The following is a 24238-nucleotide window of genomic DNA, read 5'->3' as shown; positions in this document are numbered from 1 at the left end:
GTTGTTGTAATATACAGTCTGTCACTAATACCTATTTGATTTTATATTTGTTTTTAAACCTTTTATGTTGTATCTAAATCATAACTGGATAGTTTCAAGTTTTATTTTATCAGTTTTGTAAATATGTTGCAAACTTCTCATCTATCTGTTCAAGTATAATTACATATCAGAAGTTTGATATGTTTTCCGAGATAACAGAAGATGTATATGAATATGCATTTAAAGAGAAATCTGTTTATGTACATAATAAAATGGGATAATAATTTTGATTTGGCATTTTATTTAAGACAGTACAGATATACATAATTTCTGCCACTGTTAAATGGCACTTTGATTAAATAAATTAGGAATCTTGCATCACAATTACATCAGAATTCTTTACTGAGTCCAATGTGCTTTGGATTCTATATATATAAAGATGATTACAAATTTAACTCCATATTTATAAGTTTTAATGGTCACCTAAATAAGTTGGTTTCAGGTATCTGAAATTTATTTATCTGTTCAAAATAAATTATTTTGATGCTTCATATTCATACTTCATGTTCATCATTAGGGTTACATACTTATTACAATGTATGATAACAATTGAAAATATAGAATTATAAAAACTAAGGGCTAGAGAACAATCATTAGCATAAAATTTCTCAAGAATTACCTCCTAAGCATTGATCTTATATATTGACTAAAGGATAAAACTATTATGTCCAACTCAGAAAAGTTTATAAACTTCATAAAATAGAATAACAATTCATTAAATAAAGAGGGATACAACAAGCTATGAAAAATATATATCAATTTCAAGAGTAGTTTGGCACTAAGAAATATGAGGAAGACAAAGAGGTAACTAAAAAAAGAGCGGATATGTCAAAAAATTTAAAAAAATACCATGGAGAGTCTCGTGGCAACTAAAAGAATTAATTAATTCTTTTGATGATAAATAATAACAATGACTGCAGAGCAGAAAGAGGCTGCACTTTTTTTTATGATAAGTGAACTAATTAGTTGTGATGTTGAAGCCATAAGGTATTCACACTATCAGTTACAGGTAACACATCCAGTTCTTCCAGCTAAAATAGTAATATCAGATGAAAAATTAAAGAAGAATTGTTTAATTGTTTAGGAATTAATATAAGCAGCAAAGTGCAAAATCTAAAATAGAGAGATTGGAAGACAATACAAGGTAATTCAAAAATGCAGGTCAGTATTTTTCAAGGATTCCACACAAAAATACAAACACTCTCAAGGCATTTTTGGACTTAAAGCCATTATTGAGTTATATGACCTCAAACTTGTATAACATTTTCACTGTGACATAAATACAATAGCCAGTAAATGTAACATGACAGATAATCATTAAATTTTCAAATACTCAGCAAATTTCTGCAGTCTGATAAAACAGTTCCCTATAATTCTATCTGCACATTAATATTAGTATGTGCCAAAATATGCAAGGAAGCCAGGATTTTGTTGCATCAGCAAAAAAAATATTCAACCTATGCCCACTCTTATTACATTCTTCCTATGAGATCTGGCAGTGGAAAGTGCAATAAGCCACCCTTAAATTTCACTTATTTGTCAACTTTGACCATCTAGAGAGGCAGTTTGTTGTGGTGGCCAAACATAATCCTGATGTTCAATCCATTAGTTTTCTCCAATTGTTTGTATTTATGCTTCCCTGGTCTTTGAGGGGCACCAGCACTGAACTTTGCAGAACTCCACTTATAACTTTGGCTCACTCTGAAGAGTGACCATTTATAATGATTCCAAGGCCAGCTTAAGGAGCTAGCCAATGTGGCATCGATTCAGGGTGCCAAATTTAAGGGGACACCAAATTAAAAAAAAAAAAAAAAATAGAAAAAAAATCACTCTCACTGAACAAGAAACTTTCAATGAATGAACACTCTCAAGAAACAAGTGAGCAGTTTAAAAAAGGAATTCTATATAGAAAATTAATGTGTGTTGAAAAGTTGGGTTGTATTATTACAACCCAACTTTTTGACTGTTGAAAAAATATTATGAAAGAAATTCTTCTACTTCCTTATTGTTTGGTACAACACTTGGAACCAAATAAACCATAAAAGCAAAGCCTTCCAAGAGGTAAATTTGAATATATCATAAGCTGTCTCTCTGCTTTCAAAATCAATTGAATGCTTTGAAAATTTCAGAACAAGTGATAGATTTAAACATCTATACAGTTAAATTTGAGCAAACAAGAATTTACTGCCAATAAAGAATGTTTGATGATGAACACCAAGGTGAAATGGAACAGCAGAGAAGGAAAATTAATTTTAGGATCCACTTTACACAACATTTTAGACAACACAATCCAGTTGTTGAAAGAGATTTCAATTGATTGCAAAGCATAAGGATAAATTTCAATTTCTATACAATTTTAATTATGACACAGGCTAGAACTGACTTGTATGTCAATATTCAAATTCTCTGCTTACCAAAAATGCAAATTTTGCATGTTCATATATACAATCTGCATTTAAGCATCCCTTGATATGTAAGGGGTAACTATAAGAATGTTTTTGATAATCAGTACAATGATGCAGGATCCACTGATAAAATTTCAGTTATGTCAGCTCTGTCTTCCTGCAAAGCACTCAAACCCATTATTCATGGTGTGGATGAAAATTCTACACAGCAGTGTATATTTAATGAGATTTAAATTTGGTCATATTGTAGTCATTGTGTGATCAGTGCTGATGGAAGAATTGGTGGACGTGACCTTCAGTATGGTATGCCTCCAGTCCCTGAGATGATATTGAATGTTGATTAACCCATTGGTCAGTTGGAATCAACAATACAATTTGTTATAAAATATTTTTTAAAAGGTTTAATAACATTTAAAATAAACTTAAGTTAGTTAAAGGTAAAGACCCATACAAAAAACATGTCATTTCATAAACAAAAACTAGACGTTTGGATTTTATTTGGACTGTACCAGATGTGTTAGAAATTAAATGTTCTTTCTTTATTGTTATTCATACTTTTCTGTAAGCAGTTTGTGTATACATTCCTTCCCACCAATATAGAGAATAAACACAGATAGTCAGGCATAGCAACCAAGAAAAAACATCATAACTAGTAAATAAAAACAGTTTTCTCTCCAAAAAAACAGACCATTTAAGATTTTTTGTTGTGTATTCTGAAATTGCTAATTTTTTAGGAGAATGGGGCCAATTGACCTGTTCATTCTGCTCAGGTGATGCCCACATGCTAATGTATTAAGGAGTGAGAGGTCCTTTATTAGTTTTTAACTTTAGCTACTAGGTTCTTAGACTGGCACTGGAGACATTACCATTGCTCACTTGCTCTGAAACTTCCCCACAATTTAACTGCACTTGTGTATTTCATCATTCAATTGATAGGGTCCAAGGAATTTCTTAATCTATAGTAACTCCCTCTCACTGCATAAAATTGAATACTATGGCTACTTGCCAATCAAACAAAAATAAATAAGAACTGCTCATTACTATATATCAGAATTATGATGTTAACCCAAATGCGGAAATCTCAGATTGAGAAACTATATTATATTCAAATTAAAGAGTTTTTGCACCTCTCTTGGAATGCATCCAAGCTAAACTCTTCATAATGTCATGGGGAGACTGCATCTATACCAAATGAAAAATACTAAACTCCACCATATTATGAGAAGAGATTTCTGCAGATGTGACAAGTGCTTAGTACCAAGAGTATCAGTCATGCAAAAGGTGTCTTGTACTAATCTGCAAATTTCATAAATTGTATTCAGGCTATAGAGTTTATTGCTTAGTATGATGTGCCCACAACATATAGGTCAGTCTCTCTAAAATCATTTTAGTCTATTAAAAACTTTAGCAAGCAAAAAAGCCACAAGGCACCTCTCCTGACCTGCCCTGAATTGCCATCCCAAAAAAAAAAGAAAACTTACTCAGCTGTAGCACTGCATATCATCTAGCTTGTATTGGGAACTGGTTTTTGGACTATACGTTGAAAACCATCAGTATAGGTTATCATCTAATGATCGATCAGTATTCTATGAATAATTGCAGTTCACTTCACTCTTACTTATGGTGATATATCAGAAAGTTATTAAATGAAAATAAATATGTTATATGTCTTCGTTATTTAAACTATTGCCAAACTATTAGAAGGTTAGATAAGCAAAGGCTAATTATGAGAAGTCCTTGGCAAAAGATGCAAAGAAAAACAACAAAGCCTTCTTTACTTATGTAAACTCTAGAAATAAGGGGATGAATCAGATTGGTCCACTTGATATTGGTGGTTTGACTGTTGATGATCCTGCTCAGATAGCTGACAAACTGAACGAACATTTTGCATCTACAGTGACACATAAGGAATTCTGTAAGGAAGGGGAGGACAGAAGTTTATTAAACTCTAACAGGGAGTTAAATGATTTTGTAATAATGGAGAGCAAAGTGGAGGAGAAATTGTTGAAGTTAAACATAAAAAAGGCACCTGGGGCAGATGGAATCTATCCAGCTATATTGAAGGAGGTAGCGAGGGAAGTAAGCAAACCCATAGCCATAATTATGAGAGCATCCTTAGATTCAGACGAGGTCCCCATGGACTGGAGATGTGCAAACGTATCCCGAATGCATAAAGAGGGTTCCAAGAGTGACGCAAATAATTATAGACCTGTTAGTTTAACTTCTGTTCTGGGAAAAATAATGGAGTCAAGTGATGCAAGATCACCTAGAGAAGACTGCAGTAATACACACAGCATGGGTTTGTTAAGGGGCAGTCTTGTCTGACCAATCTGATTGGTTACTACGATGTGGTCACAAAGGAACTGGATGCAAAAAATAATTTTGATTTTTATATACTTGGATACTGTTGCACATGGAAGTAAAAAAAAAAAAAAAGTAAAGTGCAGCCATTATCAACCCACTGCAGGATGGAAGCCTCCTCAATAATTCATGCTGAGGGAAATGGACCATAATCTGCCATGCTGGTCCAGTGCGGGTTGGCAGATCGACCGTATTCAGTAGTCAGTGGCTTGAACTCCGGTCTACTCAAAGAGCGTGTGCTACTGCACTCCCACTCCTGACCACTCGGCTACGGAGGAAGACAGCTTTACAAACTGGAGCGGAATGGCATTAAGAGTAAGTTGCTGCAATGGATAGAGGAATGGTTGAGTGGAACAGAAGAGAGTGGTAATAAATGGTCACTGTTCTACGTGGACCAATGTTATTTATGGAGTACCCCAGGGTTTATTAATGATATTGATGAAGGTATATTAGGCTTAATATCCAAGTTTGCAGATGATACAAAGGTTGGCAGGGTTGGTAAAGACAGTATGCTACTGTAACAGGATCTAGAAAAGTTAGGTAGATGGGCTGAAAAGTGGCAACTGAAGTTTAATATTGACAAATGCAAAGTACTGCATAAGGGTAGCAGTAACCCAAGATAAATGTACCAACTGTGTGGTACTACACTCAGGGAGGTGGAGAATGAAAAAGACCTGGGGGTAATTGTGCAGTCGGATATGAATTTCTCTGAGCAGTGCCTATGGGTCACCAGAGCAGGTCTGGAGTTTTGTCAATAATATATAGGAATTTTGCTAGCAGAGACAAGGAGGTGATTATACCTTTGTATAAGGCAATGGTCATGCCACACCTTGAGTATTGTGTACAGAGAAGGGCAACAAGATTGGTGAGAGGAACAAAGGGGTTATCTTACCAGGAGAGGCTTAAATTCTATCAGTTGCAGCATCTGGAGACTAGGCACCTGCAAGGTGATCTGATTGAGGTGTACAAGGCCTTGAATGGTTTGAGCAGACTCAATGCTGATGGGATGCTTCCACTTGCTGTGATTAAGAACCTGAGGAGGCACAGATTCAAATTGAGGAAAGACAGTTGTAGAACAGATGTGCGGAAATTTGCCTTTAGCCAGCAAGTAGTTGATTGCTGGAACAGACTTCCATCTGTTGTTGTGGAAGTTGATAGCTTAAATAAATTTAAGGCTGAACTAGACAAACATTTGGAGTAACTGGATGGGTGAAATGGGAAGGATTTTTTTTTTTTTTTTTGGCTGATGCTCTATAAGCTTGCTTCCTTGCATCATATGCCTCAACTAATGCTAATGCTATTCTTTTGTAAGAAGATAAACACTGTTATGACTGTAGATGTGGCTCCATCATGCTAATACCATCAGGGAGGGGAGACATGTTCAATACTGTGATACTTGCAAAGTAATGTGCCATCTGAAAATTGTACATGTACTTTGGCAACTATTGTATGTTCATAGAACCCAGAAATACTATTGAGAAAAGTGACCAATGTACAGGATTTACCTTTTGCTGCTGCTGCAGCTGCGATGTCTATCACTTGACACATGCAATATATCTCATATACTGAAAGGTATCACAGTGAATATGCCTGGCTGTGTTTCAGTATCATACTACCTATGTTTAAGGCCAACTGCATTTGTGGAGAGAACTAATCCATTATTGGTCAAGTTTGATGGTATGCAAGGTAACAATAAAATTCCTAGCTCCTAAATTCTGCAACTTGGATCCTTGATTAAAGTGACCAGACACCTTGGTTTTTAATGTTTTGTCCTAGTGTCCCAAAAATTTATTTTTAAGATATATATAATGTCCTGATTTTCCAAATTTTTTAATGTAATGGTTTACCCAGGGTTTTTAGCATCTCCTTTTGTAGGAATTCATTTTCACTCTCAAATTAATCTACCAAATATAATTTTATAAAAAGCATTCACTTTTACAATGCTAGAAAATTTACTTGAGCACATAAATTTAATAAGAACTGATTCTAAGAAAATAAAAATTATAGTTGAGCATATAATATCCCTTCACTCTCTTCTGTCTATAAGTGGTCTTAGTGGAGCTGAATTTAAGTGTACCCACTATGCCTCTTGCTTCCTCCTGTGGGCTAAAAGAGGTATAATTCCGTGTGGGCAGACAATTGGTGTTGTGTGGCAGAACAGTCGGTTCTGCAATATCCAACTTTTTTTTGCTCAAGGATGCAATGTTATTTTTACTAGTTTGTCAAACTTCTGAATATCTGTTACAACTCCTATATTCACAATATTCACAAAATTTTGTTCTTTAGAAGATGTAACATAAACATAAGGTATTTTTTATTCCAGAAGAAAATCCACCAAAATTTATCGTAAAATATTTTGAATTGCCATTAAATGAATTGTACTTTGATGTTATGCATAGTCTGCTTGGCATATTCAATAAACAGTTACTGAAAATTGAATGTTCTAAAAATTTCATAATAGAGGTTGTGAATTATGTGCATCAGATGATCAAATACTTAAGTATACATTGAAGAAAAATTTGTCCCCTTAAATGCTTGCAAAAATTTAACTGATCCCAAATTCAGGGTGAAGAAATTACATCATTTAAAGAAGAAATATTTGATATATACAAAACAATTTGTGAATACCTAGAAAGGGCTGAAGCCCTGAACAAATTCAATATGGAATGGATGCTTTTAAAAAGTACACAAATTTGGAAGTACACTAAATATGTGTAAAAATATTACTGATATGGAATTTCAAATTAATAAAAAATTTATTATTTAACAGTTTTCTTTGCTCAAAAATTTCATTTTAGAAGAATCGAAAGAAAGGAATGATGGTTGCCTTAATAAACTAGACCTTGTTACAGTTGGTGGTAATTGTTTTTTCCGAAGTGTGCGTTTCATAAGCAGACCTCGGAAATTAAAAAATTATCTGGTTTTCTGTTTGCCATTCCAGCATATAATGGAATAATTGAAAGAATATTTTCTCTGAATCATGAATCAGTATTCAATTCAATAATTTCCTATTAAAATTATTATAATTAGCCATAACCCAGCTCTGCCAGTTCTGCTATATTTTCCTTATTATATTTGTGATCTTTTTTTATCCATTTCAGACTTTCACTAATATATATGCCATCAAGATGCTGCCTAAATGGCCAAGATGGGCATAAATAATCCCGACATATTTTGTCTATATATATTTATCAGCAGATATGGTTCAAGGGAGAACAGAGGCAAAACATTACAGACTTTGCGAGGAAAGTGTATTATGCCTAGTTTGGAATTACAGAATAAGTCATGGATTCCTTACAAAGTTTGTCTTTCTTCTGTTGAATCTTTGAGATAATACAGTCAAGCACAGCTAGCCTGTGGAGTAGACCAGTGAGGTACTATTCTCAGGAGGCAAAACTTTAGGAGTGCAAAAAATGCACTTTCTAAATTCCTCCATATGAATTATGTCCAATTCAAATGTATTTTCTGATGTCCTCTGGATTGCCTGTTTTTACCTGTATTGTACTCAGTACCCAAATTCTGCAGAAATATGCATGTAGTGGGACAGTTTGCCCTGTAATCTTCATTGAATAAATTGGAGAAAGGACCTGGACCATGGGGAAAAATTATACCAAATAGTCAGAGCCGGATTTAAACCTGTTGTGACCCTAAGCTATAACATGTATGAGGCCCTTCACCGGTTCACTATGACAATATTAAAAAAGAATTTTTAAGGTGCAGTGAGGCCCCTTGTAATATGAGGCCCTAAGCTATAGCATTAGTAGTGGCACATGATGCAAGAAAGCAAGCTTATACAGCATCAGCCCAAAAAAAAAAAAAAAAAAAAACCCTTCCCATTTCACTGATCCATTCATTCCAAATGTTTGTCTAGTTCTATCTTGAATTTATTAAAGCTATCAACTTCCACAACAACAGATGGAAGTTTGTTCCAGCAATCAACTACCTGCTGGCTAAAGGCAAACTTCAGCACATCTATTCTACAACTGTCTTTCCTCAGTTTGAATCTATGCCCCCTTAAATTTACACATAAACTTGTTCAGCTTATGTGTAAATCTAGCCCTGCAAATAGTGTCTTAAAGGGGTGGCAAAATTCAGGTGTGCCTTGGGCAGAAAATTATCTGGAGCCATAGCTGCAATCAAGGAAAGAAAAAGAACATGCATCTTGTAATTTCTATGAGCTAGAAAGCACTTAAGAACCATTGAGATAATTGTTATTTCTGCTTTTGTGGTATACAAGATTATAACACTAAAAACAGGCATGAAATTTCTTATTCAGAATTTATTAAAGCTATCAACTTCCACAACAACAGATGGAAGTTTGTTCCAGCAATCAACTACCTGCTGGCTAAAAGGCAAACTTCAGCACATCTATTCTACAACTGTCTTTCCTCAGTTTGAATCTATGCCCCCTTAAATTTACACATAAGCTTGTTCAGCTTATGTGTAAATCTAGCCCTGCAAATAGTGTCTTAAAGGGGTGGCAAAATTCAGGTGTGCCTTGGGCAGAAAATTATCTGCAGCCATAGCTGCAATCAAGGAAAGAAAAAGAACATGCATCTTGTAATTTCTATGAGCTAGAAAGCACTTAAGAACCATTGAGATAATTGTTATTTCTGCTTTTGTGGTATACAAGATTATAACACTAAAAACAGGCATGAAATTTCTTATTCAGACATGACATTCATATCCATCTGAAATATGTCCATATGTCTATAACATATTGATATGCCTATTCCTTCCCAATCAGAAAGTCTTGATAAAGTAATGTGAGACTATGAAGATGGGATTCAGAAGATGATATCACCTGTCATCAACCAGAAAATCTTAGTTTTGAACCATAACTTTGAACACGAAGTAAACCAAAAGTTCTGGTGAGGGTCTGCTATGCATCTTTGGGATCAAAAACACTGATCCAAGAACTTGTTTTTCTCCAGACATTCTTTTATTGAAACCATGTGACAGAATTTATTCCATATCTTTCCCAAAAAAAAAAAGATTAGCTGGTCTATCCACTGCAATAACGTTGCTGGACTAATATGTAGCTTAGGAACAACCTCTCAACAAAGTGAGTGGAATTTATTGACCCTTCCAAGACAAATTGAAACATTTTCCTTCACAATGCTAGCTAATATATATTTATATAATGCTAACTAATATATACAATATCTACTCCTATAACTCATTCTGTTCATCTGTGAGAAACATATTAAAATATTGATCTTGTTATTGAAAAAAATACAGTACAGTAAACCCTCAATTTTACAGACTAATAGGAGGGAGGGGTGTCTATTATTGCAAATGTCCATTAGATCAAAAAGTTTTTCCAGGACCATTTTATCCCACATAATTTACAACTTAAGCAATTATTCTGTATATGTACGTATTAGAAATGCTAAAATAAATGAAAGACATACTTTTATTTACCTTGACTTTATTTGGAAATGTGTCATACATAGTCAATACAATATAATTTATTGTGACAACATTCAGAGTCAGAGCCAAGAAGTCAAAACTGAAATACTGGAGACATTCTGAGTCTGGAATGGTATTCCGAATGCTTTCAGCCAGCATCCTGCTGAATTCATTTCAGCATTACATACACATACACTAGTTAAGCTATTGTACAAACTACTTATAAATTGTATCTTCAAGATTAACACTGGTTGCTACTTTTCTTTCTGTTTAAACACTTCCACCAATACTATACATCACTGAAAACTCCTTAATCCTGCAGTGTCAGCACTGCACATGTAAGATTTCTTTTGAAAATAACAAATCTACAATAACTGTTAGAGAACCACTGTCTATGTTCTCTTATCTGAAATTAGTGCAATACCAGTGTAATTTGTGGAGGCAGTTTTTTTTTTTTTTTTGCTGTGAGTATAAAGGCCATTGCATTAACTGTACAGAGCTTGAAATCGTGCTTGTGCATGATCCAAGTGTTATTTGCTTTTAGACTGTAGTTATTTAATAAATGGGAGATATTATCTTATGGATTTTTTATTTATTTGAAAGTAATGCAATACCAGTGCAACTTGTTGTGAAGGCAAAGTTTGTTCTGCTGTGAACATAAAGAATTTCCTCTTGTATATTAATAACCTTCTTCCATTGACTGGAAATCTTATCCATAGTTTTGCTAATGATAGCACATTGCATTCTTTCTTCCAGTGTAAGAAACCTACTCTGCACAAACAGCTTCAATTTCTTGAATATCCATTATGAACGGTTTAAATGCTGATCTCTGGGTAATTCTCCAATGGGGCAAAGATAACTTACTTAATTTCAATCCTTCTAAAACTCACTCCTGTCTTATAACTCACAAAATGGGTTCTTTTGCTCCTATGCTTATCTTTAATGACAGTCAGATTTCTAGACAAGATTACATATCTCAATTAGGGAGTACCCTGGCTTCTAATCACTCTCTCTTAGCATAAGCACATCACAAATATTGTTTCCTTGGCATCTAAAATACTGGGTTTTCTCTTTTGCTCTCGGCACCACCTTTCTTCTAAAGTGCTATTCAATCTGTAATAATCTGAAATCAATCCTACCATGGAATATTGTCCCCACATTTGCGACAGTACTCCCATAACCTTCTTTCATGCTTCTAGACTCCATTCAAAAGAGGGCAGTTAAGTTAATTAATGACCCATATCATACAATTGTTGTTATTTGTTTGTTATTTGGTTTTTTTTTTTTTAGGAGCATTAGCAACTAAGGCCATATTGCTCCGGGATATGCGGTGGTCATTCCCTGACCTTCCCGCATCCTCCGTATTTGGTGGTGACGGGCTCGAACACCGGTCTAATCAAGAAGCGTGTGCTTCGCACTGCTGCTCCTTCCCACCTGGCTACGGAGGTGCCATATATCATACAAAGTCTCTTCACTCTTTGTGTCATAGACGTTTTGTTTCTGCTGCATGCCTTTTCTACAGACAACTGAATTGGTTTCTATAATTCCCCCTCACTCTTCCAAACACATGCTGAAACATTTCAGATCCTTTACTATCCAACTTCAAACTCACAGAACCAAATTTTCTTCTTCCTCATTTATTTATTCAATTCAGTTTTCTGGATAAACCTCCCTTCACATGTATTTCCTAAAAATTACAATCTACAGAAATTCAAGTCTAATGTCAACAAGTATATTCTTTCATCTTTTTAATCTTCAACTCAGACACAGTACTAAGTACTATCAGTTTTAATACCTACCTTTCATGTTTTTGGGTTTCAAGAGAGAGAAAAAAAAAAAAAATATATATATATATATATATATATATATATATATAAACAAGTCTTTAATAGCTTCTTTTTTGGTATATTCAAATAGGCCTCTTAGCAGTTTTGATAACCAGTATAATAAGAAGATTATATGTTCATTATGAGCTGTATTTATATGATTTATATTATTATTATTATTATAAACTTTTTCTCCTTTATATGGGATTTTTTCCATCCTGTGACAGGTACTGGTACTAAGTGCATGGAGTGGTTGGTTATGTCCGACTGCTATTATTATTATTGTTACCGTTGGTTGAGGAACTGTCTTACTATCCTAGAGGTGTTCAGAAGCATGACTTTTGAGTTCCAAGTAAGTGTTCTCTGGGAGGCCTACTTTTGCTGTGTTCTTATGGAGGCTCTTTGGCACCATGCCATCGGTTGACATGATGATTGGGATGGTTGTTATTTGTTCCATATGCCACATATCTTTTACTTCCTGTCTTAAATCTGAGTACTTCCTGTCTTAAATCTGAGTACTTCCTGATCTTTTTCTTGTGTGTTTTCTGGAAGTTGCTGGTGTTGGGCACTACTATGTCAATCAGGTAGGTAGCCATTTCCTTCTTGTCAATGAGGGTTATGTCTGGTCTGTTGTGTGGGATCATCTTGTCTGTTATGATGGCATGGTCCCAGTATAGTCTGTTGGTAGAGGTCTCTAGTATGGTCTGAGGCTTATACTTGTAATAGAGTAAACTTTCTTTTATCAAGTGGTATTTTTGTTCTAACTTCTGATGTATTATCCTGGCCACTTTGTCATGTCTGTGAGTGAGTGTACTCCATCTGGGTGATGTGCTGGATTGTTTCTGGAGCCATATACATCGTTGAAATGTGTTATCTGTTATTCTAGAGTCCTTGGTAATGTATTTCCTGTGGTTCCTGGTGTTGATTACCTGATCTTGGATGGTGAGTATAAATCCTTCGGTCTCGGGGAAGAGCCTGCCATTTGTGAGCCAAGCATTGGAAGTCGATGTCAACTATGTAATATTGATGGAGTCATTGTAGTGTTTGCCATGGAGTGTCTTCTTTGCCTATCTTTGTCTTTGTTTCTTCTGTCTGTGTGAGTGTGATCCCCTTGTTGTGGTTGAGTGTTGTGTGCCATTTGTCTGTCTTTCCTATGGCTTGATAGATTGGTGCTGTGTTTTCCTGTAAGTCTCTCAATGGCCAAATCTCAGTGGTGTTGGCACCTCTTGGTCATTATTATCCTGGTCGATCGCATAATCTCCTCCAGCTTGGTGTTGGTCTAATTTATGATCCTGAAGGCGTATGTTAGTATTGAGACTGCATAAGTGTTTATGGATGTGACCATGTCCCACCATTCAGCTTTGATTTAGCAGGTTCTGCCTCTGATGGTGTTTCTCAGTGATCTCCTTGTGTTCTAACTGGTGGGCCTGCATCATCTCCAGATATTTGTATGTCTCTCCATCTGTTGTGGCTTCAATGTCTTCACTGGTCATCACTTGGTAGTTTCATCCCACTGGATGTCCTTGATGCAATCCATGGGTCTTGCATTTGTCTAGGCCAAATTGCATCCTGATATCAGTGCTGAACTCTTCAATGATCTGGAGTAGCTTCTGAAATTGATTCTCAGTTTTGGCATAGAGTTTGATGTTATCTAGGTTACATCAGGTGAGAGAGGGTGTTCATGTTCTTCCTCTCTTGTTTTAGTGTATATCCCTACTTGCTGTTATTGAGAATGGTGGACAGCGGGTTGAGTGCTAGACAGAACCATAGGATTCTTCTTCTGATGGGTATTAGTCTGGTCATGATGTTCTCAATCTTGATGGTGGTCCTCCATTTTGCCATGGTTGCTTTTAGGAAGTGTATCAGTATCAGGTTGACTTTGTAGATCTTTAGTGTCTCTATCAGCCAGCTATGGGACATGGAGTCAAAGGCTTTGCAGTAGTCGATGTAGGCCATGTACAGGCTGTGGTGCTTATTGTAGGCATGCTTCATAACTGCATTTGCTCCTTGCAACCTCTGCTCATCTACTTACATCCCTTCTGCTGCTTGGCCATGATGTTCTGACTCTCTGAGTGGTTTGATATCTTCTTAGTTATGAAGCTGGTCAGGATCCTGTACATTGTTGGGAGACAGGTGATTGGTCTGTACTTTGCGCAGTTTGTGGTGTCTGTTCTTGACTTTCAAGTAGGTGATTCCTTGAGTCAGAGACTCTGGGATTGTGTCAGGGTACATTATTATCTGGGTGAACTACTCTGCAATGTGCCTGTGTGCGCAGCTAAACTCCTTGTACCAGTAGTTGTGGATGTTATCTATTTCTGAGGTTCACCAGTTGTGGGACTTCCTGATCAACTGTTGTACAACTTCCACCTTAATCTCCTATTCTCTAATCTCTTGTATGTCCTTGATTTTCTTCCTTTCTAGATCTAACCAGAGTGCACAGCCTTGGCTAACTTCACTGCTCGACAGGTTTCCCCAGAACTCCTCAAGAACCTTCTGGTTTTGGAGGGGTCCACTGCCTTCCTCTTGTATGATTTTCCTGTAGAAGGTTCTCCGGTTTTCATCAAATGTCCTGTTGTCTGTTTTCCTCTGGGAACTCTTCCTGTAACGGCGAAGTCTCTTGCTGAGTGCCAGGAGTGTCTGCTTGAAGGTGTCAAGGTATTCTTCAATCCTCTGATTATAGTTCTTATGTTTGCTGTGGATGTTGTCTTTCTTGAGGATGCACTTCACTTTTCTGATCATCTTATTTCTGTTACCCCTTTGGAATTGAGTCAGTTGGCTTATCTTCACTGTTATCTCTTCTATCTTCTGCTGTAGCCTTCTTTCCCAGGCTGGTGGTTCCTTGCCTTTGCATTTGATGTTACATTGGTCTCTTGTTTCCCTTCCATTAAACCTAGTTGCTGCTACAGCAGCACAGTAAATGGCTATGCTGATGGTGCATAATGTTACTTCATTATTATTGTTGAGGTAATCTGGTATTATTTGCTTATTAAGGTGGTCTGTCACTTGCCCTAGGATCTGTTGGGTCTCTGCTTCAGTTGTGGGTCTTTGTAGATTTCATTCCCTTGAATTCTGCTAGGGCTTTCTTCTATTCTGGATATTGCAATCTCATCTTTTTCTGCTTCTGCTGCTCTGGGTTGTAGTTCTTGTACTTGCTGTTCTTCCTCCAGTTCCGGTTCCACTGTGTCCGTATTCATTGTTGTTTGTAGTTGGTTGCTCACATCCTGCTTGATTTTTTCCAAGATTGCAGGAGCTATCAGATTCTTCTTGACAATGGTCTGTCTCTTGTCTGCTATTCGCTGTTTGGTGACCTGAACAGTCGGGAATCGTTCCAACCACTTAGTGTGTAGTTTCGTCCTATACATTGTCATGTCTATCTCTAGCTTCATTACTTTGTAGTATGCTCGCATGATGAACGTATTCATTTCAATGCTCCACTTTATGCATTAGCTTCTTCTTCCCTCCTGGGTGGTCACTAGTGCAGTTATGCAGGAAGAACTTCCAGTTGGTTGGGCTGGATGGTCTTGCCCTTCAGTTGTGGTAGCTGTATGGAAACAGAAACAGCACCACTCGCTCCACTGTCTTCCGTGGGAAACTCTCTCTGACATTTCAAACTGATCCCTCTGCCTTAAGGCCTAAATGCGAGTGACTTGATGACCATTGCTGCAGTATGTTCACTATTTCTACAATTCATCTTCCTTCAGCTATAGAGGTGGACCTGTTTAGCTTTGACATCCAGTGATAGGTGGTAGTTAATAGAGCAACAACAGATGGCATCACTCTCTGCCTCAGCTGCCACTTCTACCTTAGAGGTAGGTCTAATGAAGCTACTTTCACATTTTTTTTTTTTTTCCATGGTGGGATTTGAACCTGGGTCCACAATATTGGTGGTCCAGTGTCGTAACCACTGGGCTAATTGCACCCATTTTATTTTTATTATTATTATTATCATCATCATCAGTAATGGAGTTCCTAAATTGTAGGCAACTGTGTTCATTTTTCCAGCCTAACTATATGTTATTCCTTTTGTTTGAGTTCTGTGAGATAGAAGACATTTCCCATTATGCACTGTATCATATGGATGTTTCAGTAGGTGGCCTGGAGAAACTGAATATGATTTTACCCTGCAGTTACATGAAGCTATCTAATAAATAATTAGGCTGCTTTATTCAGAACTACTTTTTATGTTTTCCTTCATTATATTCTAGAGAGTGAATGCTTCATTTTTCAGAACTACCACATGACAATTCTGAAAAATACAGAGATGCAAATATAATAGAGCATAATACAGGATGTCTGAAAAAAACTTTATTAGGAAAGACCTTAATGTTTGATCTGATATGAAATAATGGTTGTAGTTTCACCATTGCAAAGAATAACTCAAAAAGTGTTTTCTATATACTTCATAGATCACTGGTTCAAAGGTACCACCACAGTTGACCATAAAACAGGATAGCTACTGTTCAAGAGAAACTGCAATGTGTTTTGTCGCTTGCTACTACAAATTCACTGATTCAGATTTAACATAAATATCATCCAGTGTTTAGGAAGGATCCACCAAGTGTTCCAGCCTTTTATGAATGGATGGAAAAGTTAAAAAAAACTGGAAGTTTGCTGCATTATAATGTAGTAGGTGGCTGAGAACATTTATTAAAGTTCACGAGAAAATTATAATGCATTCTGCCAAAGCCCAAGAAGAACAAGTCAACATACTTCACAAAAACTTCAAATTCCAAAATTAACACTGCGATGTTATTCGTAAAATGTACAATCAATTGCTTGTAAAGTTCAAGTGGTGCAGCAACAGGCAGGCCAGCATGTGAATTGTTTACCACCACAATTGAAGCAAATAATGAGTTGAAGTAGTATCGAAGAAAATGAGTTAACTGAAGAAGACAACAGCTTGCTACAAAAAGTGTCTTTCTGATGAAGCAACTTTTCATGTTTCAAGATATGTAAATTGGCACAAATTACATATGGAGATCTGAGAACCCACATGCAGTATCTGAAAAAAGTGTGCTAGTCCTATGGTCAGTGTGTGGTCTGGGCTTTTTCCAGATCAGATTATTGGTCCCTTTTTCCCAATGAAAAATCAATGAATGGAACAAGATATTTTTACCTTTTAGAGGATTATGTAGTTCCACAGCTGGAGGAATGTCAGCCAAATATTTCTTTTGCAACAGGATAGAGCCTGCCTCATTGGCATCCTGTTGTACTTAATCACTGGATTGGTCATGGTGGACTGATTGAATGGGCACCTTGTCCACTTAACTGTACTCTATTTTTTTTTTTTTTTTTTTTTTTTTTTTTGTGGGGTTATATGAAGGATAAGGTATTGGCAGCAACAGTTCCAAAATTTCCAGTGTTAAAGACAACAATAAATGAAATAGTCTCTCCAGTTTCACCTGAAATTCAAAACAATATATGGCAGGAGGGTGAGCACAGCTTTAACATCCTCACAGCTATAAGAGTGGCACATATTCAAGTTTATGAATCTACATAAAAACATTTTAACTTTTTAACTATTATTTGTAATTATGAAAACAGTAAATGTAAATATGCATATATTCAAAAGTTATGGACTTTTCTAATAATAAAGATTTTTTTTGAACACCCTGTATTTCAAATTTATAAGAAAAAAGAACTTCTCAACAAAGATAAATTTTTAAATTCATACTGCTAAATAGATACTTATATTATTGTTATTTGTATAATGTCTACATTGAACAATTTTTAAAATAATAACAGTTTTAGTCCATTCAAAGTCTGTAAAACCTCTGTCCATGTGTTATATTAAAGTAAGCAGCAAAACTGGTGGGTAAATCATTCGTGATAATTATGAGAGCATCCTTGAATTCAGGGGCTGCTCCTAGTGATTGCAGATGTTCAAATACCTTTTACTGTGTCTTTCCTATTCTGTGTTCAGCTACTTATAGTTTTTAATATTTATTAATGATACTGATGTAGGCCCATCACATGTAATGTCTAGGTTTTCTGATGATTTAGAGGTGATCAAGGTGATTAATGCTAATGATTAGAGTATACTACTGCAACAAGGCCTGTATAAATTAGGTAGATGGACTTAAAGATGGCAATTGAGATTCAGTAGTGAAAAATACAAAGTACTGCATTTGAGTAGCAGTAATTTTGGAATAAGATTACCATTGGGTGGTGCCAAGCTCAAGATAGTGGAGAACAAAAAATATCTGTTGAAATGGGTGCAGAGAGGGTAACAAGATTAGTCAGGGCACAAAAGGGTACTCTTACAAGGAAAGGCTCATTTTCTGTAAATTGCAGAATCTGGAATTTACAGAAAACGAGCCTTCAATAAGAGCCTCATCTGTGAGAGGCTCTTATTGAAGTATTTAAGGCTTTAAATGGGTTGAGTAAACTAAATAGCTATGGCATCCTTACTTTTTCTCACATGATACTCATGTGAGGGACATAAATTTAAATTGGAAAAGAATGGTCATGAGATAGATGTGCAATTGTGTCGTATGTTGTACCATGAGACAGTGCGGAAGCATTTGTATTATGCTCCACAATTACCTGAATATTTTACTGTTAATTTTTGTAATGATATAATAACAGTCTAGTGTTCCTCAATTCATCCTGTTTTCATCTATTAGAAGACTACCTTGAATTAGTAGCTGCATGAGAATGTTTATATTTAATATTTTGTATTTTATTTTGTTACTATGGTATCATGCCAGTGACAACCACAAGGCAAACAACTCTGTCCTGCTATGTGCCTTACAACCCTTTAGGGACGTTGATTTAGCATTACTGTTAGTATTGGCAATATGATGTAAGGAAGCAAGGTTTATATAGCACCAGCCAGAAAAAAAAAAAAAAAAAAAACTCCCAACTTTATTTGAAGTTGACCACCCACACAACATTCTCTACATCCTTGGGAATTTCAGTGCATTCCTTTGAACAGTCTTCTGAAGCTTACCAAATTGACCATCACTTAATGCAGACTCACTACTATGGAATGCCACTAACTGGAACTGGTGTGCAGCTTTCAACTATTTGCTTGAACATTGAAAAGCATTGTGTGGACAGTATTTTATAGCATCTGGATAAAAGTTATTATTATTAATAATAATAATAATAATAATAATAACTTTAAAATGAATGCCTACCTTTGAAAACCTCAGACCCTAGTAAAATCACCATCTATTTCTTGCATAGTAGTACTGTGCTTTCAGATTTATCCCACTTGTTCATTTCACTTATATTTTTCTAAAACTTTTGAATTTCAGCCTGTTAACTAAGCAACGTGCCTGCTTCCAAATCATCCCAAACTTTCCAGGGCTGTCTTGCTTAAGAAGTCTCTATAAACTATCTTATGTAATGGGCCATGTGCAAGGGTCCTTTCCAGTAAATGTAGTGAGATAATACAAACTTTTAAGATGTCAAAACTCTCAAAGGCCTGCTACTTAAGTGCCCACTGTTGTGTTGTAACACCAGCCAAAAATGAACAGGAACCACGATCGCCTTACAGCTCAAACCAGTAATAATCAGGTAGCTGTTCCAAACTCTCCCCTTCCATGAGAGATGTGTCTCGCAACCCTACTGAAACTCATGATCCGAGTGTTAGTATGCAACGTAATACCAACAAAGAACTTGAAACTGAAAACTTAGCCTGCCCTATGACATTGCAATCAAAGTTGTCGTTAATTGTCTCTAGCAGCACCAAATAACCCATGTGTACTGCAAATTATTCAAATTATTTCTGGACTGGAATTCAAAAAATTTGCAAAAATGTACTGATAGACTGTGACTCATAATTCATGAGCAGCCTCACTAGTCAAATCAATTTACCAATGGGTGAGGTACTAAAAAACTTTAGGTCATCAATAATTGATGATATTAAGACTAAAATTGATATTAAAATTGATCATCTCTGTCTCCTGCAAGAAACTCACCTACCGCCAGTGTTCCACAACCACTCCACTAAACTTTTTACTGTCCCTAAAACTGCTCTGCCTGAGCTATAATTTATCAGCAAGGTCCCAGATAGAGTGACTCCTCACTATAGAAAGCTGACTTTATATCCTCTTGGATTCACCAATGAAAGAGTGTACAATGTCTGTGTAACCCAAACTTACAAAGTAGCAACTGACATTATCCCTGTTGCCTGGGTTGTAGGTGATTCCATTTGAATAACCATCACCAGAGCAAATGGAAAAATATAGGAATATAAGAAGACCACACTATATGAAATATCATATGGTCTTATATACTTATTCAATAGCTTCTTATTTATTCAATAGCCAGGAATAATAGAGATATCACTACAATCCTTGCAATGTCATCAGACACAGTTAACTCCTAAGAAAGGATGCAACACTGGGACAAAATAGCTGATAGAGAAAAACTTCTTGGAAATGAAGGCCTCCACCCATGCATCCAACACTTTCCTGACTGGGTGTACATGTTAAAGAAAGCCACATGCTGTAGGAATGTCAGCATCCTCCAGAATAAGGCCAATAGTGCAGCCACATACTATCGTGAGAAGCATGTTTGTATCTTGGTTGGATCTGTAGACTGTACCTTACCAAATAACCACTGCTATCATACAAGACATAAATATTCCTGTTGTAGCCCATCAGCTTCCAGTTAGAAGTAAGACCTGTGCAGCATTCTGACTCATCTGCAACCTATCATTTAATATCCATGCTATGGAATAAAAGTCATATCTTGAACGGCCCCTTGCCAATCATCATACCATTATGTCAGCTCCAGCTGACTCAACAGTGCCCTCCAGCACACAACTAACTGATTCACTGTAGTCTAATCAGCTATGAGCTCTCATATGGCTGACATATTCGATATCTTGACCTCATGTTGGATCTTATCTCACCCTGACAGAATGCCCCCCCCCTAAATGGACCACTAAGAGAGATGATTGTCCCAGGAGATCAATCATCTAAAGTGTCTTTGACCACCATCAAACTAACCTGCACCTCTGCCCTCATCCCAACTGCAGTCTCAAACAGGCTCAGAATGAAAGACTCAAAACTATCATGACACCAAGTATTCCACCCTTACTGATGTTCCATGATCCATTTCACTGACATTTATATACTAGAATGCATTCAGCATAAGGAACAGGATTAACAGAGTCAAACAGATCCTCCTTGCTGGCCAAATTGACATTCTCTTGATAACTGAAATGTGACTTCAGCCAGAACAATGCTACCCCTCCTGCTGAATTTGCATCTGTATTTAACTTCACAACCAATATGAAAGGGGAGAAGTTGCCATTTTCATCAAGGAACCACCCCTTAACATCATTAAAAACCATACGGAGTAACTCTCCTCATTATGAAGCTTTGATTTTCACAATGAAAACTGGAACTACCACCATTGCACAGTATATATTCTACCTGGGCCACCAGTAGATATTATACTTTATGGAACAAACTGGACAATTAACAACCTAAACCCATCAGATACACACCTTGTCATAGGTGATTTTAACTTTTCACCTCAGCATGAGAATCACAAGTGCCTTCTAACTGCTGATCTGAGCATGATAAATCTCACCCTGCTGATATGGCAGAATAACTTTACTCTGACCATACTCCTATCTCTGCAGTCATATTGCCAGCCTATCACCCTCCACAATGTGATGCTATACAGTCTGTGACAACTGTTGGCTTCCTTATTCTTTAAAAATGCATTGAAGTGGCTATGATTTTTCCATGGGATACTCTAGAAAGGTGAGCTGATCCTGGCAGGTACACTCTTCACAACATGGATACCCCAGTACTTCTTTTCAAAAAATATAAACATCATGTTACACTCAACACTTGACCATTACAAACTAAAGAATGGTGGAATAAAGACTAAACTGGCATTCTAACTTAGCAATAGCTCTGCCATATGTGGAAGCAGTCAAATGAGATTTTGGACCAAATAAATTATATAAAAGGTTGGGCTCAATTTAATTGCCATAAGTCAATAGCAATTGCCCAATTCTTTAATTGAAGTTTGCAGAAAGGTCAAAGGCCCTACAAAAGCATATCCCAAGACTTGTCCCCTCATGTTAATCATGAGGATTGCCTTGAATTTATCACAAGATTTGCAAATAGAGGAACTATTTGCAAATCTAATGCCTATGAACTATGAACTATCTAATGCCTTGGATATGCTCAAGTTATTAGATGTTTGTTTGTTTGTTATTTGGTTTTTAGGAGCATTAGCAGCTAAGGCCATATTGCTCCGGGAAATGCGGTGGTCATTCCCTGACCTTTCCGCATCCTCCGTATTTGGTCGTGACGGGCTCAAACCCCAGTCTAATCAAGAAGCGTGTGCTACGCACTGCTACTCCTTCCCACCTGGCTACGGAGGCGCCAAAGTTATTAGACAAAACAGTGCTGCTTTCCTCATTCACCAACAAATACTTGGAGACCAGATCCCTCAGATCCATAGTGCCAGTGTTTCTCAACGTGTGGTCCACAGGACTTGACTATAAAATAGTTTTTTGCAGCAGGCATAAATCCCATTAATAGTAATGGGGGATACAGGTGTACCTATAACAACCTAATATATACTATATATTTAAGTATGAGTACATATTGTATAAAAAATATTCATTAATATATGTGTATGCCTATATTTTAATATTTTTTGTGGTTTGTCATTTCTTCCTCAAATGTAAAATGCCCATATATGAAAAAAGGTTGGGAAACACTGCACTAATGCAATTCCTCACCACTTGACCATTACAAAATTGCTCACCACTACCCAAAATATATTGTCAGCTTTCGAGAAAAAGGAGGAATTAGCACTAACATACCAAAATATAGTAGCTGCATTTGATGCAGTTTATGTGCTAGTGCTCCTAAGCCATTTGGAATCACATGCAACCTCTGCAGAAGCATTTTGAACTTCCCATAATCTCTCTTTCAAGATAGGATAATTCAGACTGCAAACCCCAAGGGAATGCGGGGCAAGAAGTAACTACAGGTTTCCCTCAAGGTAGAGTCCTACTGGGATAGCTGTCTACTGCAAAAGTAGCAACACTAATGAAAAACAGTCAACATTTGTGCTATGCAGATGACTTCAAAATTCTACTTCCCATCGCTCAAAATGCAACTTTGCTCAGACCACTGAGTCTATTAATGGAGCAACTGGATAATCTATCTATCTACCTAACTTGCACAATTTGGACTGAAAATCAACCCATTCAAATCTACCTTGGTGATCTTACTAAAACCTAATCCAATCTGTGACTTTGCCATTTCTTAACAACAAATACATTCCTAAGGCTACATTTCATTCACTCTCTGTAGCCGAGTGGTCAGGAGCGGGAGTGCAGTAGCATACGCTCTTTGAGTATACCTGGGTTCAAGCCCCTGACTATCAAATACGCTCGCTGGTCCAACCTGCATTGGACCAGCGAGGCAGATTATGGTCCATTTCCCTCAACGTGAATTGTTGAGGAGGCTTCCATCCTGCAGTGGGTTGATAATGGCTGCAGTTTACCTTTTTTTTTTTTTTTTTTTTTTTTTTTTTTTTTAGGTATGACATTGTCTGTGATTCCATCTGCAGATTGAAAAGCTTTCATCCAGAGCTGCTGGACTTGGATAGAAAACCAAGATGTGCAACATATTAATGGCCATGCAATAACAAAAAGTATATCAGGATGATATTTTACTCACTGCTATATGGGGCTGAAATATGGGCCTCAGCAGCCCCATTACACTAAAGCCATTGGCAAATGAGTTCTGGTTATTAAAATGAACAAATTGGAAAGCAAGACTCCTACCACAACAGTTGGTTACAACCTTGGCAATGTCCATAGATATTCAGTTGATGTCCCAACTGATAAAGACACGGTGATGCGACTCCTCTTACAGTGAAGATGCCCATCAGACAGATTTTGGCACCCTCAGTATGGGACATGCTGCCGGCACATTCTGCCTCCAGGTCTGTATTCAATTCCAACACTGGGAGCCACCACAACCTGCCTAATCATCACAGACCATTTCATTCTATATTAAATGCTGTGTATTGGGCAAAGCTTAGATGTGGACCTACACAAATTTTCCTCTGACTGTACCTATAGGAAACGGTATCTTATCATCTGCTTTCTGGCTGTGATGGGCTTATTACAACACTGTGTTAATAATGGTGAACTGCTCACTAAGCTGCTTGGAGTTCAGCTTAATGGACAACCATCCA

The 24238-nt window shown here is 36.6% G+C and overlaps 1 protein-coding gene and 1 long non-coding RNA gene across 4 annotated transcripts in view; one reads left to right on the top strand and one right to left on the bottom strand.

Moving 5' to 3' along the window:
* The window catches only part of LOC150082232 (uncharacterized), a 1008282-nt gene that overhangs the window by 256696 nt on the left and 727348 nt on the right, over positions 1 to 24238 (top strand). The window lies entirely within an intron of this gene.
* Positions 1 to 24238, bottom strand: part of LOC150082233 (uncharacterized) — a 90588-nt gene that overhangs the window by 8175 nt on the left and 58175 nt on the right. Inside the window, exon 5 of one of the 3 annotated variants that reach the window (XR_016547265.1) lies at positions 898 to 1070. The exons of the other annotated variants lie outside the window; for them this stretch is intronic. This is a non-coding gene — a long non-coding RNA (uncharacterized LOC150082233). Of the gene's footprint in view, positions 1 to 897; positions 1071 to 24238 lie in introns of those variants that run through there. 3 annotated transcript variants of the gene reach the window in all.

Source organism: Mastigoproctus giganteus, chromosome 8 (assembly GCF_048544385.1).
Source record: "Mastigoproctus giganteus isolate SK-2022 chromosome 8, ASM4854438v1, whole genome shotgun sequence".
Taxonomy (NCBI): Eukaryota; Metazoa; Arthropoda; class Arachnida; order Uropygi; family Thelyphonidae; genus Mastigoproctus; species Mastigoproctus giganteus.
The sequence above is the reverse complement of the archived record's forward strand: the minus strand, read 5'-3'. Positions and strand labels throughout refer to the sequence as shown.